We start from the raw sequence: 19,244 nt of genomic DNA on the forward strand, positions 1-19,244 counted from the left end.
ATCTTTCTGTTTATAGATATTCTGGATTCTTCTATTCCCTTAATAGGACAGTGAATAACAGTTGATGTTGCATTTCCTTTCTGAGAGAAAACAGATGCAAAATAGGAATTTAAAAGTTCAGCCTTCTCAACATCCTGTCTTACCATTTCATCATTTTCATCCTGTAAAAATCCTATAGCATCTTTGACTTTTCTTTTACTTTTGACATATCCCCAAAATCCTTTATTATTGCTTTTGACATCTCTTGCAAGCCTCAGTTCATTTTCAGCTTTAGCTAATCTGATTTGTGCCCTGCAGGTTCTGCAGACAGCATTATATTCTTCTTTAGATATGCCTCCCTCTTTCCATTTTATAAACATTTTTTTCTTCCTTTTTAGCATGTGCTTAAGTTCTGTGTTCATCCATCCTGGTTTCCTTAAATGCTTCCTATTCTTCCCTCTTTTCGGAATTGTTAACAACTGTGCTTTGAGAATATCATTTTTCAAAATTTCCCATCCTTCCTGGACATTTTTGTCTTTAAGGATATCCAACCTTTGGATCCCTCCAATTCTCTTTCTGAATCCCTTAAAATCTGCCTTTCTGAAATCTAACCTTGACGTCTGAGTCTTCACAGGTCTTCCACCTCTAGTAATCCAAAATTCTAAAATAGCATGGTCGCTACCTCCTAGGGTCCCAGCCACTTTTACCTCCTCAACCATTTCCTCCCTGTTTATAAGGATTAGATCCAAGGTAGCAGTTCCCCTTGTTTTCTCCCTTACCTTTTGGAAGATAAAGTTGTCAGCAAGAGAGGATAAGAATTTCCTTGACCTGTTAGTTTTGCCTGAGAGAGATTCCCAACAAATGTCTGGATAGTTGAAATCTCCCATGACAACTATGTCATATTTTTTGGAGAACTTGGCCATCTGATGCATAAAGAGTTCATCTATATCTTCAGCTTGCACAGGCGGCCTGTAGTAAATGCCTACAATGGTGTCCTTTCCATTGTTCTGTCCTTGTATTCTTACCCAAACAGTTTCCACAGAACTCCCAGTCTCTGAAGCTTCAATCTCTGTGCAGATATACGCGTTTCGAACATACAATGCGACACCCCCTCCTCGTTTATCAAGTCTGTTTCTTGCAAATAAGTTGTATCCTTCTAGTCTTGTATTCCAATCATGTGTATTGTCCCACCAAGTTTCAGTGATTCCAATTACATCATATTTCTGTTCCTGTGTTAGTAGTTCCAATTCTCCTTGTTTGTTGCCCATGCTTTGTGCATTAGTATAGAAACATTTTAGTTTGTGATTGGTTTCTCTTTCTCCAATATTTTTATTAATTAGATTCTTTCGTCTTTGTTCTTCCTTTCCACTTCTAATAGCAGAGTTCTCAATAGCATTTGTCAGGTGTATGGCTTTTTCTGGTCTTTTGCTTCCCTTCCCATGTTGTTCTAGTTTAAAGCTCTCCTTACAAGTGTAGCAAGGCGACTTCCAAATACATGCTTTCCAGTCTTCGTAAGGTGCACCCCATCTCTAGCAAGTAGTCCATCGTATAAGTAGTTCACTCCGTGATCCAGAAATCCAAATCGTTGCCGACGGCACCATCGACGTAGCCAGTTGTTCACCTGCAGAATCTTATTCCACCTCCTTGTTCCATGGCCATCCACTGGGAGGATGGAAGAGAAGACCACCTGCGCTCCCAGTTCTTTCACTTTCTTGCCTAAGTCTTCAAAGTCTCTGCAGATGATTTCCAGGTCGTTTCTTGCGGTGTCATTTGTCCCCACATGTAGTAGCAGGAATGGGTAGTCATCTGTAGGTCTGAAGAGTCCTACAGAATCAAGTTAATTTGTTAAAGCTATGCTTGGGCCTGTCATCGCTGGTGGTTTAGTTGTTTTAGTAGAGTTGAGCATTAAGGACCCTGGTTCAGAAGCTCATTGAGTACTGCTTGGCCTTCAGACCAGAGCCCTGTGTAGGTGGGCTCTAACCTCCAGACCAGAGACGTCCTACTACCTGCGGCACTCCAGGCATCCCTTCTGATTAGGAGGCTCCAACGATGTCATGTACACATCAAACAACACAATGACGTTGGAGCGCTATAATCAGAAGATGTGCAGAAAATGTTGCAGGTAGTGGAAGGTTCTCAGTGATTTCAACTACTGCTGGACCAGGAATCTGTGAATTTTTTTGTTCAACTCTAGTTTTTAGTCATTATTATTTCTGTGATGATAAGATTTACTGTAGTTTTCTACATTCTTACTTACTGGTGAGTTGCAGATGGGTTTGTGGTGATTCTAATAATACAAAGGAGCTCATCTGAGAAGACAGCTGCATGGTGCATTGTGTTTTTTACACGTAGATGGTGCTTCCCTGCTCCCAGTAGCTATTGCTAACTATTATACATCAATGGCTGAAAGTGTTGGCACCCTTAAAATTGTTCAATAGATTGAAGTATTTCTTGGAGAAAAATATTGTAATTGCGCAAGTTTTGTTATACACATGTTGGTCTACTTTGTGTGTATTGGAACAACACACAGAAAAAACAAATAGAAAAGGCAAATTGGATACAATTTCACACTAATCCTCAAAAATTTGCCAGACAAAATTGTTGGCACCCTCAGCTTAATATTTGGTTGTCCACCCTTTGGAATAAATAACTGCATTCAGTCGCTTACTATAACAATCGACAGGCTTCAGTAAAGCCTCTCAACTAGAATTTTGGACCACTCTTCTTTTGTAAACTGCTCTAGGGCTCTCATATTTGAATGGTGTCTTCTCCCAACAGCAATTTTAAGATATATTCACATGTGTTTAATGGGATTTAGATCCAGACACATTTCTGTCCACTTCAGAACTTTCCAGGACTTTCTTTCCATCCATTTCTGGGTGCTTCTTGAAGTATGTTTGAAGTCATTGTCCAGCTGGAGCCTAAGGCCGAGATCAATCTACTATGTGTGGTGCGAGAAACTCACACGAGTCTCTCGCATAAACACTCGGCGCTACCACTGGCACTCAGGACTGGAGCTGCAGCTACATGTATTTCTATGCAGCCACACCTCTGGTCCTGAGTGCCGGCAGTAGTGCTGGGTGTTGATGTGAGAGACTCGTGCGAGTTTCTCGCATCACACACGGTAGTGTGATCCTGGCCTAAGACGCAAACCCAGCTTGCTGACACTGGACACTATATTGCAACCCAAAATCTTTTGCTATTCTTCAGATTTCATGATGTCTTGCACACAGTCAGGGCACCTAGTGCTAGAGGCAGCAAAACAAGCCCAAAACATCTTTGGATCGCTAACAAATTTGACTGTAGGTACCGTGTTCTTTTCTTTCTAGTCCTCATTCTATTTTGGTCTCATCTGTCCACAAGATGCTTTCCCAGAAAGATTTTGGCTTACTCACGTACATTTTGGTAAACTGCAGTCTAGCTTTTTATCTCTTTGTGTCAGCAGTGGGATCCTCCTGGGTCTCCTACCATAGCATTTCATTTCATTCAAATGTCGACAGATAGTTTGCGTTAACACTGATGCACCCTGAGCCTGTAGGACAACATGAATTTCTTTAGAACTTGATTAGGGCTATTTATCCACCCATCCCGACTATTCTGTGTTGCAACCAATCATCAATTTTTGTCTGTTGTCCAATTTTAGCTACAGTTCCATGGTTTGTAAACGTCTTGATTATGTTGGACAAAATGAATATCAAGGTCTCTGGAAATGGACTTGTAACCTTGAGATTGTTAATATTTTTCAACAATTTTAGTTTTCAAGTCGTCAGACAGTTCTCTTCTGTTCTCCATACTTAGCGTGGCACACACAGACACACAATGCAAGGTTTTAATCTGGTTTCAGGTGTGGTTTTCTTATTGCCCACACCTGTTATTTGCCAAGGGTGAGTTTAAATGAGCATCATATGGTTAAATCAATGTTGTTTTCCGAAAATGTTGGAAGGTGCCAACAGTTATGTCCGCTTCATTTTTAGGGTTTTGTGTGAAATTATGTCAAATTTGCCTTTTTTTTCTCTGGTTTTTTTTGTGTTGTTCCAATACACGCAAAGAAAATAAACATGAGTGTAACAAAACATGTGTAATTGCAATAATTTTCTGGGAGAAATACTTCATTTTCTGAAACAATTTCAGTGGTGCCAACACTTTCTGCCATGACAGTTTGTAAAGATCTTATTTATCTACATTAGTTTTTTGTCATAGATATAATTGTAAATCTGTAAGCCAGTTCTCATAGTGACCAATGAAGCTTAAGCATTGGCTGAATTATAACATAATTTGAAGGGAGCGAGAACTAGCTGGGGCACACCAGATGAACAGATAGGACTGCCCCTGCTTTGACTAGGTAATTGGAGTGGATTATGAGATGGATTTCAGACCAGGCACAACTGGTAGAGGAATTTGAGAGGTGACAGATTTATGACCTATGACCTTTGGCCTCCAGACTGAAGACTGCAAGCAGACCTATGACCTCCAGACTGAAGACTGCAAGCAGACCTATGACCTATGACCCAGACCTATGACAGCAAGCAGACCTATGGCCTCCAGACTGAAGACTGCAAGCAGAACTATGACCTTTGACCTCCAGACTGAAGACTGCAAGCAGACTGCTTGAGTTCAGACTCCAGTTATGAATATTGGGGTTTTCATGAACAGCATACATATGACAGGTATGAGAGACATATTTTTGGCACCATGATGAAATGGCAAACGTAATGCATTGTCTTGCATTGCTGGGCGGTCGCAGAAGCACCTCCAAATTAATATCAGGCAGATGGATGACAATATTTTTGCCAGTTTCCAGTCTACGGATATCTATAATAATGATGGGAAACATGACATTATTATCTCCCGCCTGGGACCTCCAGGGGCAAAGATATCCTAAAAGTTAATAATTTTCTAAAGACCTAGAGTTGTCACATCTCATGAGCCGCCCTGTTATAGGTCACCAGAGGGGAAGCATGTGGAGGTGACTTGTGCTATTAAAAGCAAATGCCGAGCCATAATCATTGTCAGACATGGAAGACTCAGCCTCTGTGGTACTGCACCATTCCCCTTAAAAAAAAAGTCCTTCCCTCCAGTACAATGTGCACTATTTCCATGACACTGTTTAGAACTTCTCTTGTGTTATTCTTGTTATTTTGTATAAGTGTATATATCATATTGTTTTGTTCCCATTCTGTAACATCTTTTGTAGATTTTTATAAATATTGTCTATTTTTTGGATTAAAATATAAAATTTAATAGCTTCATTCCTCTTGCTCTATAAACCACATGCCTGAAACCATACACTATTTTTAACAGTTCAGTCGATCTGCATAAGCTATTGGTGGCAGCTACTTTTTCATTTGTTATTTTGGAGTTCAGTGGTGACCGTGCCAGAGTGTGTGTGTGTGTGTGTGTGTGTGTGTGTATATATATATATATATATATATATATATATATGCAGTACAGACCAAAAGTTTGGACACACCTTCTCATTCATAGAGTTTTCTTTATTTTCACTCTGAAGGCATCAAAACTATGAATTAACACTTGTGGAATTATATAATCAACAAAAAAGTGTGAAACAACTGAAAATACTGTATGTCTTATAGTCTGGGTTCTTCAAAGTAGCCACCTTTTGCTTTGATTACTGCTTTGCACACTCTTGGCATTCTCTTGATGAGCTTCAAGAGGTAGTCACCGGAAATGGTTTTCACTTCACAGGTGTGCCCTGTCAGGCTTAATAAGTGGGATTTCTTGCCTTATAAATGGGGTTGGGACCATCAGTTGTGTTGTGCAGAAGTCTGGTGGATACACAGCTGATATTCCTACTGAATAGATTGTTAGAATTTGTATTATGGCAAGAAAAAAGCAGCTAAGTAAGGAAAAACGAGTGGCCATCATTACTTTAAGAAATGAAGGTAAGTCAGTCCGAAAAATTGGGAAAACTTTGAAAGTGTCCCCAAGTGCAGTGGCAAAAGCCATCAAGCGCTACAAAGAAACTGGCTCACATGATGACCGGCACATTAAAGGAAGACCAAGAGTCACTTCTGCTGCAGAGGATAAGTTCATCCGAGTCACCAGCCTCAGAAATCGCAGGTTAACAGCAGCTCAGATTAGAGACCAGGTCAATGCCACACAGAGTTCTAGCAGCAGATACATCTCTACAGCAACTGTTTAGAGGAGACTTTGTGCAGCAGGCCTTCATGGTAAAATAGCTGCTAGGAAACCACTGCTAAGGACAGGCAACAAGCAGAAGAGACTTGTTTGGGCTAAAGAACACAAGGAATGGACATTAGACCAGTGTAAATCTGTGCTTTGATCTGATGAGTCCAAATTTGAGATCTTTGGTTTCAACCACCGTGTCTTTGTGCGACGCAGAAAAGGTGAACGGATGGACTCTACATGCCTGGTTCCCACTGTGAAGCATGGGGGAGGAGGTGTGATGGTGTGGGGGTGCTTTGCTGGTGACACTGTTGAGGATTTATTCAAAATTGAAGGCATACTGAACCAGCATGGCTTCCACAGCATCTTGCAGTGGCATGCTATTCCATCTGGTTTGTATTTAGTTGGACCGTCATTTATTTTTCAACAGAACAATGACCCCAAACACACCTCCAGGCTGTGTAAGGGCTATTTGACCAAGAAGGAGAATGATAGGGTGCTACGCCAGATGACCTGGCCTCCACAGTCACCAGACCTGAACCCAATCAAGATGGTTTGGGGTGAGCTGGACCGCAGAGTGAAGGCAAAAGGGCCAACAAGTGCTAAGCATCTCTGGGAAGTCCCTCAAAATTGTTGGAAGACCATTTCCGGTGACTACCTCTTGAAGCTCATCAAGAGAATGCCAAGAGTGTGCAAAGCAGTAATCAAAGCAAAAGGTGGCTACTTTGAAGAACATAGCATATAAGACATATTTTCAGTGGTTTCACACTTTTTTTGTTAATTATATAATTCCACATGTGTTAATTCATAGTTTTGATGCATTCAGAGTGAATGTACAATTTTTATAGTCATGAAAGTAAAGAAAAATCTTTGAATGAGGTGTGTCCAAACTTTTGGTCTGTACTGTATATATATATGTATTCCATGCCTAGTAATCGGATGTGTATATACTATACGTTCACTGTGAGCTCCCCAATAACTGGTCTAGTAGTGAAAAGAGCCCTGATCTCGTCCGACATTCGTCAGTAAATTGCGTAAGTGTTGTTCCTTGATATATTGGTGGTAATAATGGGATCTGTTAACCTTGACCATTATCTACTTATTTCAGTGTAGTTGTGTCAACTAAGCACCCAATGTTATTCATATGAGCTACTACTATTTATTTATTTATTTATTTATTTACTGCAGGGTATTTGCTCATGGCTTTTATTTTAGGTTCTGCCTTTTATTGTAGACCTACACATCACACTTATACCAACATGTCTGCCGGCTCACTTTTTTGGTTTTGCTTTAGTTTCTTGTACTTTGTACATGTACATATAGTAACATAGCCCCCCATTAGGACTGTGCATCTTGTCTATAAAACTTTCCCTGAGCAGATGGGAAACAGTAAAGTCTACGTTCTGCTCTACTTCCATGTATTTTGAGACCTGCTGTCACACAGGGAGGTGAAAAAATAGACACTTTGTGCACCTATACATTGCACTTATTGCAACAGGTGTGCTGGCCTACTATTTCAGTTTTGATCTTCTTATTTTTTTGGCCTTTTTATTTTTCTTTAGTGTTTAATGTCATTAATTGTGGATGACATTTTGGGGGCTTTGGAACCAATTATTAGTTTTCCAATGGTCGTCTTGGAACCAATTAATATTGTAACTTGAGGAATCTTCAATATATAGTGTCCTCAGGGCTCTTATACCACACAACAAAAGGTAAAGCAGTACTGTCAATTGCACATCATATCTAAGCTGCCCTTGTTCCCTGGTACAGGTTATGATCATTAACAGTTTGAAGATATCATTCTGACCTAAGCTATCAAGTATGATGTGTTTTTTCTATCTCCTATAGGCAGACAGATGTTAAGAGGTACAGTAAATTGTCTACATTGTGTATATACTCAGCTATGCAAACATACTGTATATTACCATCACTTTATCTCATAGACATTGTGCATATGTTCACATAGTCAATATGTGCCAGAATAAAGGCCCAGTTCACATGCAGCATTTATGCAGCATTTTTTTTACTGTGCTTTTTTATGTAGATTAAAAGCTGCTATACACAATAACAGCAAGATCTGTGACATTTTAGAAATCTAGCGCATTTTTGCAGCATATTTTCACCCATAAAGGCAAATGAGAAAGGGAAAAAGCGTTTTTGCAGTATTTTCCCTTCATTTTATAAGCACTTTTTGCTGTATAAGACTAACTTTATTAAACATATACTATAGACAAAGCACATATGTAATCCGCACCCAAAAAAGCTGCAAAAAAGTGTGACAGAAAGCCGTGGAAAAACTGAAAACAGGTGCAGCGTTTTTTCTTCCAAAAGAGCAGATATTGGATGCAGTATTTTTGGTGCATTTTTGGGAGTGGGAAAAGAAACTGTGTTTTACCGTACCAGCAAAGCAATTTTTTTCAGATACAGTGTTTGAGCAAATGACCTGAATATTTATGACCATGTGATATTTCAGGTTTTCTTTTTCAATATATTTGCAAAAATTTCTACATTTCTGTTTTTTTTCAGTCAAGATGGGGTGCAGAGTGTACATTATTGAGAAAAAATGAACTTTTTTGAATTTATCAAATGGCTGCAATGAAACAAAGAGTGAAAAATTTGAAGGGGTCTCCATACTTTCCGTACCCACTGTAAGTAAAGTTTGGGAAATTTGTTCCTCAGAGGAACTGATGTTGAGTTCCGACTCCTAGGAGTTAATGAAGGAAGGTTTAAGTGTGTAGGAAGGGGTGAGAAGACCGAAATATAGACCGGAGATAATCTTTAGTCTCGGAGGTGGGAATTTAGCCAGCATATCCAACCAGGACCATCTAGAATTAGATGGGTATTGCTGTCTAAATTGACGAAGTGTCCGTCTAATGTGTTGTTGTTGCAAGAAGTTTTTGTGTTGAGCGCAAGGGCATTTTGAGGCCAGTTGTTATCCTTCAGAATCTTATTATCATAGAAACAGTATAAGTTTTCCCTGGGTAGTGTGGACCAAAGTTTATAGGGATTATTGAAACTGGGATAAAGGGGATATGGTATGGAGCCAATGGGCGACAGTGCAAATGGAAAAGAAGTAATCAGAAATTCATCAATCATTAGGTTTCTAATCTGGAGGGTAGTTATGAGGATTTCATCTAATTTAAAGGCATCAGGGGGTTCTGCTCGGGACCATAGATATGGTATCCCTTTACTACCTAATAGAGCCCACTCTAGATCATCTCGACCTCCCTTCTCCCAATTAAAAACTATTCTCAACCATCTACACAAGTGTATAGCTTTGTAATAGGTGTGAGGGTCTGGGGCCTCCCAGGCCTCCTGAAGAATTCAGGTATGAGAGGAATTTAAATGATAAACTCGCTTTTATTTGTTTCCATATGAATTGGGATATTAAGAGCCTTTCAGATTTAAAAAATGTTTGGGGTTCGTTTAAAGGGATCATGCTCATATTATAGAGGATTATGGGCAGTATATGGGCTTTAAATACGTTAATACGCCCCATCCAGGAGAGGGTAGATGAATCGTAAGATTTTGTTAATGTTAATGTTTCCACTTTCTTAAAAAGTGGAATGTAATTAGTTTGGAATAAACGTGTAGGGTCTTTAGTGATACATATTCCTAAGTATTTTAATGTCTGTGTAGGCCAGTTAAAGGGTAAATGTTTTTTCGGAGGATGGCTATATGGGAACTCAGTATGGTTATATTGAGAGCTTCTGACTTGGTAAGATTGATTTTAAAATTATATATATGGCCAAATTGATTTAATATGCTAAGTATTGCTGGAAAAGCTAAGAGCGGATTGGTTGTGAGAAATAATAAATCGTCCACAAAGGCTAACGTTTTAAAAATATTTGGACATGGTCCGAAATTGAGAGGACATCGATATTTGCTGATTTAACAAATTGAAGTTTTGGAGATTGCGTCAGGAGATAGTCTAGTCTGTGATAGCTATTGTGTGGAGGAGAGAAGAAGGTGAAATCCTTGGTTGAGGGGTGCAGAGTTCTCCATACGTCTATTAAATTAAGGGATTGGAAAATAAGGTGTATTTTTATTAAGGTTTTTTGAGACACAGAAGATTTGCCAGATGAGGTATCTACTAGCGGATTAAGTGAGATATTGAGGTCTCCCCCTACAATAAGTAGGCCTTCAGAAAATAGGAGGAGGGTATGTAGGATTTTAATAAGCCATCCAATTTGATTGCTATTGGGAGCACATAGGTTGCATAAGGTATTTGTAGTGTTAGCTAGTAGGCCCTTTACCATGATATATCTACTACAGTATATGGGTCAGATAGGTTGTCTCTCAATATGAAGGGCAGGTTCTTCTTGAGAGCTCTGCTCACTCCCCTAGAGACTGAAGTGCCCGTGCTGTGATACCAGGTCGGAAAATGCATCCTGGACACATCAGGAACACGACCCCTGTAATGCGTTTCCTATAGGAATGCAATGCTGGTATTCTTTGTGCACAGTAGATCCATTATTTGACTGATTTTACATGGAAAGTTCATGCCCCTCGCATTATGTGAGGCCACTACTACAGTGGCCAGTATGGTTGTATTAGTCATTGTATCCAGGGATAGGCGAATCATTGTGGCTACATATGTGTACCTAATATTGTAAACAAAGGGGTTAACAGAACAACAAATATGTACAAATAACATCTTATCTGTGGCAGGGGTGGGGGGTCGTAGCATTCTCCAAATGCAGACAAGAAAGTCTATTGCATGCGCACAAATGGCGATTCGATGATGTCGGAATCAGAATCACCATGCGTGATCACGAATCAAACTTAATCATATGAATTCCACCACAGAAGTATAGCACACGTGACAAACATAACAGTAACTATTAGCCATATGCCATCCATTGGCAAAAATTAGGCCCCGGTATGTCTATGCATATAAAGCCTTGGCAACGGTCTGCAATAGAAAAGAAGGGAAAAGAGAAGAAAGAAGAAGAGAAAAAAAGGGGGGGTGGAAAAAGAGGGGGTGTAGATGTCTCGCAGCCTTTATCAAAACTTCACTCAGACCTCATCAAGTCAAGGCCTTTCACAGGGCCAAAAAAGAAAGGTATCCAAGTGGTGTGCACTGTAGCTCAGGGAGGAGGCTTCTTCCTGGACCCATGTTTCCCTTGTTTGGGGGAAACGTGCCCTTTCACTGGTGACCACTCTTCAGGACTCTCCAATGGAGGAAGTAGTGGAAGGGGGATGTTCATGTCGATATCAAGGGGCCACCAGGAATGCACCTCCACGGGGGAAGGTTGAAGGTCTCCCACACTTTTGAAAGATCCTCTAGAATATGAACAGTAACTTGCTTTCCCCCACCATGTATCACCAATCCGAAGGGAAATAACCATTTATAAGATCTTATTGGAGCGGAGTACTTCCAGTACAGGTCTCATTTTTTGACATTTTGTGAGGGTCGATGGCGTAAGATCCTGGTAAAGCTGAATAGATGCCTCTCTGTAGGTGATGGCTTTGCAATCACGAGAGCCAGTCAAAATTGCTGAGATATCTAAATAATTCAATGGGCCCCAGATGACATGCTTTGGAGGGTCCGAGGGCCTTGGCTCGGGCTTGAGAGATCTATGAACCCTTTCTATAATGATTTGTTCACATCTCGTGGTAGTAGCAGTGCGACTATTTCTTTGGACACTTTTTCAAGTATGTCAGATGACACGCTTTCAAGGATGCCTTTTATTCTGATATTTTTCCTGCGGCTCTGGTTTTCTTGGTCCTCTATAGCAAGGAGAGCGTTGTTCAGCTGGACACGGTGAAAATCAAGTTGTTCTTTTATATTATTAGAGTGGTCCGCAAATGTGGCCTAGGTTGACTCTAGGGATTTTGCTCTGTTGGTGATGTGTTGCAAATCAGCTCACATGCCAGTGATTTCAGTGATCAATGGTTTCATCACTTGTGTCACTGATTTTCTGAGGAAGGATCTTGAGATCTGACTGGATTCTGTCTATGTGTGATCGCTGCCTGAGTCGTCATCACTTGAATCTGAGTCATCTATCTGTTCATTCATGACAGGATTTAGATGGAGTACAGGTTGTTGGCGGTCTGTGTTTTAGGAATTTTTCCATTTCACTTAGTGTGTCTTGGTGGAGGGCTGAAGCTGCATTTGTTACTGACTCTCTGTGAGGTTTCACCATTATAGCATTAGAAAGCACATTTTATAAAGATCACTATTTGTGCATAGATGCAGTTTTTAGATATGCATAAACAGATCACATACTTGCGGCAAGAACATATTAGTATGCTGAAAGGATATCCTGGGACACTTAAACACAAAGTCTAGACAATTCAGTCTTGTCACTAGCGCAGTAGTGTATCTACCGGTTGGGCAGATGGGGCCATAGCACCGGGCTCCGTCACATGGAGAGGTCCACTCGGAGCCACGACCCCTTCAGCCTTTAAGCAATTAGCGGCTGCAGCTCTCTGATGTTTCAGAGACAAGGTGGCGAGCTGCAGCATCGCCCCAAGCCCTGTCACATGATGGAGGGGCCCACCCGGAGCCACTGCCACTTCAGTTGTTAAGCAGTAAGTGGCCTTGGCTCGCTGATGTATCAGAAAAATGGCGGCACGCTGCAGCGCCGCTGCCTGGTCTCCATCTTAGTGAAGACTCTGCACGCTGCACAGCAGTGAATAGCAGAGTCTCACTGCAGCTCACGGTGCCGGCTGGAGCACTGCTAACCTGATAGTCATGCTGGACTCAGGGTCCGAGTGAGCAGCTACAGCTTAAATTGTTCCAGGAGCCCAAGACAGTGCCTGGCATGGACAAACTGGAACTTATCACGGACGGACATTTTCATAAATGTAAAGGTTGCTGTGGAACAAAATGTTTGTTCTTTTAAATAAATAAAGCATATGATGTTAGTATGTTATGGTGGGAGTGGGGTGAATGTGAGGGGAAGAGGGGGGAGCTGAATTAGGGTAGTGGGAATGGGTGGCACTGCAGGGGCCTTGTATTCCATTTCTTGGATTATATGTAATGCAATCTTATCTAATAGTTGTTGTCTGGGGAAGGTGGAGATTACTAAGATTAACTCCAATTTTCATAATTTGACTAAGGGGGAGATGATTTGTCTAAAAAATATTGAGGATGACCATAATATTACCATGAAGCCCTCAGATAAAGGGGGTAATATCGTAATAATGGATACAACCCAATATAAAGCCCTTTGTCTAGCCCTGCTGGATGATCCAATAGGTTATGAAATTCTATCACATAATCCCATGAAAGAAATATCTGGCAATCCTTAAAAGATTGGTAAATGATGGATATGAATTGAGAGTAATAGACTAAAATGAAAGGAACTTTCTGATTGCAACCCATGTGGTCATACCCAATTTCGATTGTCTCCCGAAAGTGCATAAGGGGCATACCCCCCTAAAAGGTAGACCTATAATGGTGGGTATTAAAAGTATGACCCAAAATTTAGGGATCTATGTTGATCAGGTCCTTAGATCTTTTGTGATGGCTTTGAACTCGTACAGTACGTGCGTGACACGGGTGATCTCTTCAGCAAATTTGATGGCCTGTACTTGGAAACAGACACGATTTTTGGAAGCATTGATGTTGAAGCACTCTACTCTTCCATTCCCCACAAGGTGGGATTAATGGCTGTGCACCACTATCTACAAACTCGAGGGTGACAATTCAAGAATCACAGCACTTTCATTTTGAGGGCCCTTGAATTCTGCCTTGTCATTAATGTGTTTCTTTTTGATGGCAAATTCTTTCACCAGCTCCGGGGCACTGCAATGGGTAGCCCTTGTGCGCCCACCTATGCAAATTTGCTCCTGGGCTGGTGGGAGGAAAGAGTGGTATTCAGTGATACATCCCATACACAAGAAGATAAGGTAGCTATGCTATATTGATGACGTTTTTGTAATATGGAAAGGTACAGAGACATCTTTTGAGGAGTTTGTCAAAGGGCTCAATGTGAATGATTTAGGATTACACTTTACCCTTGTATTTAATAAGACACAATAGGCATTTCTTGATGTCAGCATCTAGAGGGGACAAAATGGCGAATTAATTACAAGCAATTATCTAAAACCGATGGCCACAAACTCCCTCTTGAGATGGGAGAGAAGCCAGCCAAGATCTCTCAAAAAAGGTATCCCCAAGGGGCAGTACCTCAGGTTACACCAAAACTGTTCTGATTTAAAAACATTTAAAGAACAGGCAGATGATCTATAAAGACGCTTTCTAGAGCGAGGATACCCCAAAAAGTACTGAAGGAAGCATATAGAGAAGCACTTAAGAGAGACCGGAAATGATTGTTTACTCCCAAAGGGAAGGAAACTGGAGAAAATATGTCACGTTTCATTACTAAGTTCTCTAACGGGGCGGGAGGTCTAAGAGAAATTCTCAAACACCATTGGCCAATCTTACACATGGATGCTGACATCAGAGAGGCAGTTAGTCCCTCCCCATCAATAACCTTTCAAAAAATATTCACCAAATTGCCCAATCAGTTAACAACATACCCTTACTGTGAAATGCACCACAAAACAACACTAAATGCCCTTTAGTGGAAACCCTAACTCTTTATGCCATAAGAAGGTTCCACTCAGTGGTACATTTTTTGTAAAAAAAATCTTTATTTATAAACAGTCAAATTTAACAAACATTAAAAAGAAGGTGCTAGACCAGTGTGAGAGACAAAAAAATCCATAGGAGCACCACATCACAGAACATTCGTTTGTAAGACAATAGAGTCTCATATATAAGTATCACTGGAAGGGGTTAACATGACTTACTCTTTCCATGCTCATAAACTGGCTATCCTCAGATATACCCAACAACATGGGGACATGATATCCTCAATATGGGCATTGCCAGAATTATTCCCCCACCACGAGGTGGTAACTGGGACCAGATGAGTCTACAGAAGGAAACTAAGTGGATCTTCTGGCTCCAGACCTCTCGCCCAAAGTGGCTAAATGATCTTCTATCCTTTTCCTGTTTCCTTTAAAATAGGGTGTAATAGGGTAAGGTAGTTAGGAACAGTCAACGTTGAGTGGGCGCGCCAATGCGCAGGTCCTAGGGTGCCAACCTCCGTGTGAGGTAGGGTTAGCAGTATCAGGGCATCCTAGGGTGTAATAGTGCTTTGCACCACACCTATACTTTTTCCTTTTCCTCTTTCCCCATCTGGGATATTTCCTTCCCGTGTCCGCACGTACGAGTATTTATAATTCCTTCTTAGAAGATACTTTCTTTAATTCCTCCCTCCTACTTTGAATAATTACTGGAGCACTTCTTGTGTTAGCCATTTTTGATTATTGATCTCATAGATCGTCAGTAGTGTTGAGCGATACCACCCGATACTGAAAAATATCGTATTGGAATGGATCAGCGGATCTAAAAAAAGTATCGGGTATCGCCGATTCCGATCCCGGAAGTCCCATTCAAGTCAATGGAACAGAAATATCGGAATTAAAAAAAACCCTTTCTTTCCCTGTTGGTTAATTCTACATGGAGAAAAACAACTAATAATAATGTAGAATGTATTGGGGGAGGTGGAGGAGACATTAAAGCCATAGAGCTTTAGCCCAATCAAATGGAATAGCAGGATTTTTTTTTTTTAAAGACGTTCGTAGTTACAAAGATATTGACTATGTTAAAGTCTTTAATTTTTTGTCAGATATGTATGTTTCACTACTTCCATGCTCTTCACCTTCTTTTTTACTTCTCCCACACTTTCTCCTTCATCATCTTCAGCAGCAGCAGCAGTATCTTCTTCTTCTTTAATTCTTCTTCTTTAATTCTTCTTTTATTCTTCTTCTTTTATTCTTCTTTTATTCTTCTTCATATTCTACTTCTTCATCTTCTTCCTATTCTTCTTCATCATATTCTTAATTGCGTCAGGCATTCCTGTAGTTGTTACCTATAAAAGTTTGAAGACTACACCTTCCGTTCAGCCTGTCACAAAAGATTTACAACAGGATTTGTCCGCGTTCAGTTTGGCCTGCAGCAGCAGGCCTTTTCCAGGTGCACCACGAGGAGGAACGGACTCACCCCCATTCACTGCTTAGTCTTCTCCTGCTTATAAATTAGATAATATCATTTGCTCTGATTTTTAGTCTTATGCTTCATGTTCGTCAGCTTTTGGTTTTTATGCTTCTTGGTCTTCTGTCTCTTGCTGTTCTGCATCTTGGTGGTTGTCTTCCTGTTCTTTGTCCTCTTGGTCATCTTCTTCAGGGTCATCTTTTAGGTATTCTTCTGTGTGGTCTTCAGGGTCGTCGTCTTCAGGGTCATTGTCAGGGAGATCCAGAGTGAGAATCAAAAACCATTTCCACAAGCTTGAACTTGGAAAAGTAGCAGAAGGTACAAGAAGGCTGAGGAACTGCCGAGAACCAGCTGACGGTACTGGAACCCAGAGGGGCAGCAGAATGAACAAGAGCCAATGGCACAACCGTGGACCAGCTGACGTTGCTGGAACACAGTTACTAAGCAGGAGGTACCTGTGCTCCAAAGCACTACCAAGGACCAGCAGACGTTGCTGGAACTCGGATACCAAGAAGGAGGCACCTAGGCCAAAGGCACTGCCGAGAACCAGCTGACGGTGCTGGAACCCGGATGGGTAGCAGAAGCTGCAAGAGCAAATTACACTAGCAAGGACCAGCTGACGGTGCTGGAACCCGGTGGGCCAGCAGAAGGAACAAGAGCCAATGGGAGAACCGTGGACCAGCTGATGGTGCTGTAACACGCTTTCTAAGCAGGAGGTACCTGTGCTACAAAGTAATACCAAGGACCAGGAGACGTTGCTGGAACTTGGATACCAAGAAGGAGGCACCTAGGCCAAAGACTCTGCCGAGAAACAGCTGACGGTGCTGGAACCCGGATGGGTAGCAGAAGGTACCCATGAAAAACAAAGTTGCAAGGCTGCGAGCCGGCCGCAGTTACCAAAACCCACAGTCCTACAGGGAGTGCTTGTCCTATTGGCACTATGGAACCAGCCTTTGTTACCAGAACCCGCAGCCCACATAGGAAGCACTGTAACTGCAGGCACCATAGACTCGGCTAACCCGACCGCAACACGACAGGACAACGTATCAGTGGCAAAGTGACGTTGACACTACCCGGAAACAGCAGGCGTGCTGTAACCAGGCTGGGCAGAAGGGAGTACCCGTGCCAAAGACACTGCCGAGAACCAGCTGATGGTGCTGGAACCCGGAGGGGCAGCAAAAGGAACAAGAGCCAATGGCACAACTGTGGACCAGCTGACGGTGCTGGAACACGGTTTCTAAGCAGGAGGTACCTGTGCTAAAAAGCACTACCAAGGACCAGCAGACGTTGCTGGAACTCGGATACTAAGAAGGAGGCACCTAGGCCAAAGGCTCTGCCGAGAAACAGCTGACGGTGCTGAAACCCGGCTGGGCAGGAGGGAGTACCTGTGGCAAACACACTTCTGAGCAGCAACATGCGATATTGAAGCCCAGGGGTCAATCATGCAGCAGGCTGAGGCCAACTTGGAGCGAGTTTTATATTGGTTGTACACAACTACTGATTGTAACCTTGCTCCACTTTGGCCTCTGGCTCTACTGTCTCTAGTATTTCCCCTGGCCTCCAACCACGGCAGTTGCTGCTCTGCAGAGTTGTTTGCACAATCCACACTTATTCCTGAGTTACTGGGGCTCAGTCACGTCAGTTGATCCCCTGATGTGTGTCCGGCAAGGTGTCCTGCTCTGTCCACATTCCCACAACTATTAATGTGAATGGGACAGAGCAGGAGACATTGCCGGACACACATCAGGGGATCAACTGACGTGACAGAGCCCCAGTAACACAGGAACAAGTGTGGATTGTGCAGACGGCACATCAGAGCAGCGACTGGCGGGCTTGGAGGCCAGGGGAAATACTAGAGACAGTACAGCCAGAGGCCTAAGTGGACCACAGTTAAAAGTCAGTAGTAGTGTGATGTTGGAGGCAGCAGGAGACTTTGCCATCTGCACAGCAGGGGAACAGCTGGCGTTACTGAACCCCACAGACACAGGAGCGAGTGTTTCTATCTGTGCGGACGGCACTTCCAAGCTACAACTGGCTGTGTTGAAGCCCAGGATCAATGCTCCAAGCAGGCTGAGGCCTACTTGGAGCAAGTGGAAAATAACCTGCAGTGTGATGTTGGAGGCAGCAGGAGACTTTGCCATCCGCACAGCAGGGGAACAGCTGGTGTTACTGAACCCCACAGACACAGGAGCGAGTGCTTCTATCTGTGCGGATGGCACTTCCAAGCTACAACTGGCTGTGTTGAAGCCCAGGATCAATGCTCCAAGCAGGCTGAGGCCTACTTGGAGCAAGTGGAAAATAACATGTAGTGTGATTTGGAGGCAGCAGGAGACTTTGCCATCCGCACAGCAGGGGAACAGCTGGCGTTACTGAACCCCACAGACACAGGAGCTAGTGTGTGTTTCTCTGTTAAGACGGCACTTCTGAACACCAACTGGCATTGTTGGAGCCCAGGATGAGGCATGGAGTTGGCTGAGGCCAACTTGAAGCACGTTTTATAGAGGTTGTAGACTACTACTGATTGTAACCGTGCTCCTTTTAGGCCTCTGGCTCCACTGTCTCTAGTATTTCCCCTGGCCTCCAACCCCGCCAGGGACAGCTCTGAAGTGGTGTCAGCACATTCCACACTTGTTCCTGTGTTACTTGGCCTCAGTCCCGTCAGTTGATTCCCGATGTGTGTCCGGCAAGGTCTCCTGCTCTGTCCTCATTCACACTACTAGTAATGGGAATGTGGACAGAACAGGAGACCTTGCCGGACACACATCAGGGGATCAACTGACGTGACTGAGGCCAAGTAACACAGGAACAAGTGTGGATTGTGCAGACGCCACTTCAGAGCAGTCACTGGTGGGGTTGGAGGGCAGGGGAAATACTAGCGACAGTGGAGCCAGAGGCCTAAGTGGAGCATGGTTAAAAATCAGTAGTAGTTTGAATGTGGATGGAGCAGGAGACTTGCCATCCACACAGCAGGGGAGCAGCTGGCATTACTGAACCCCACTAACACAGGAGCGAGTGCTTCTATCTGTGCGGACAGCACATCCAAGCTACAACTGGCTGTGTTGATGCCCAGGATCAATGCTCCGAGCAGGCTGAGGCCTACTTG

The sequence above is a fragment of the Dendrobates tinctorius genome, unplaced genomic scaffold (assembly GCF_039654945.1).
Source record: "Dendrobates tinctorius isolate UK_male_01 unplaced genomic scaffold, ASM3965494v1 ptg000039l, whole genome shotgun sequence".
In the NCBI taxonomy this organism is placed as follows: domain Eukaryota; kingdom Metazoa; phylum Chordata; class Amphibia; order Anura; family Dendrobatidae; genus Dendrobates; species Dendrobates tinctorius.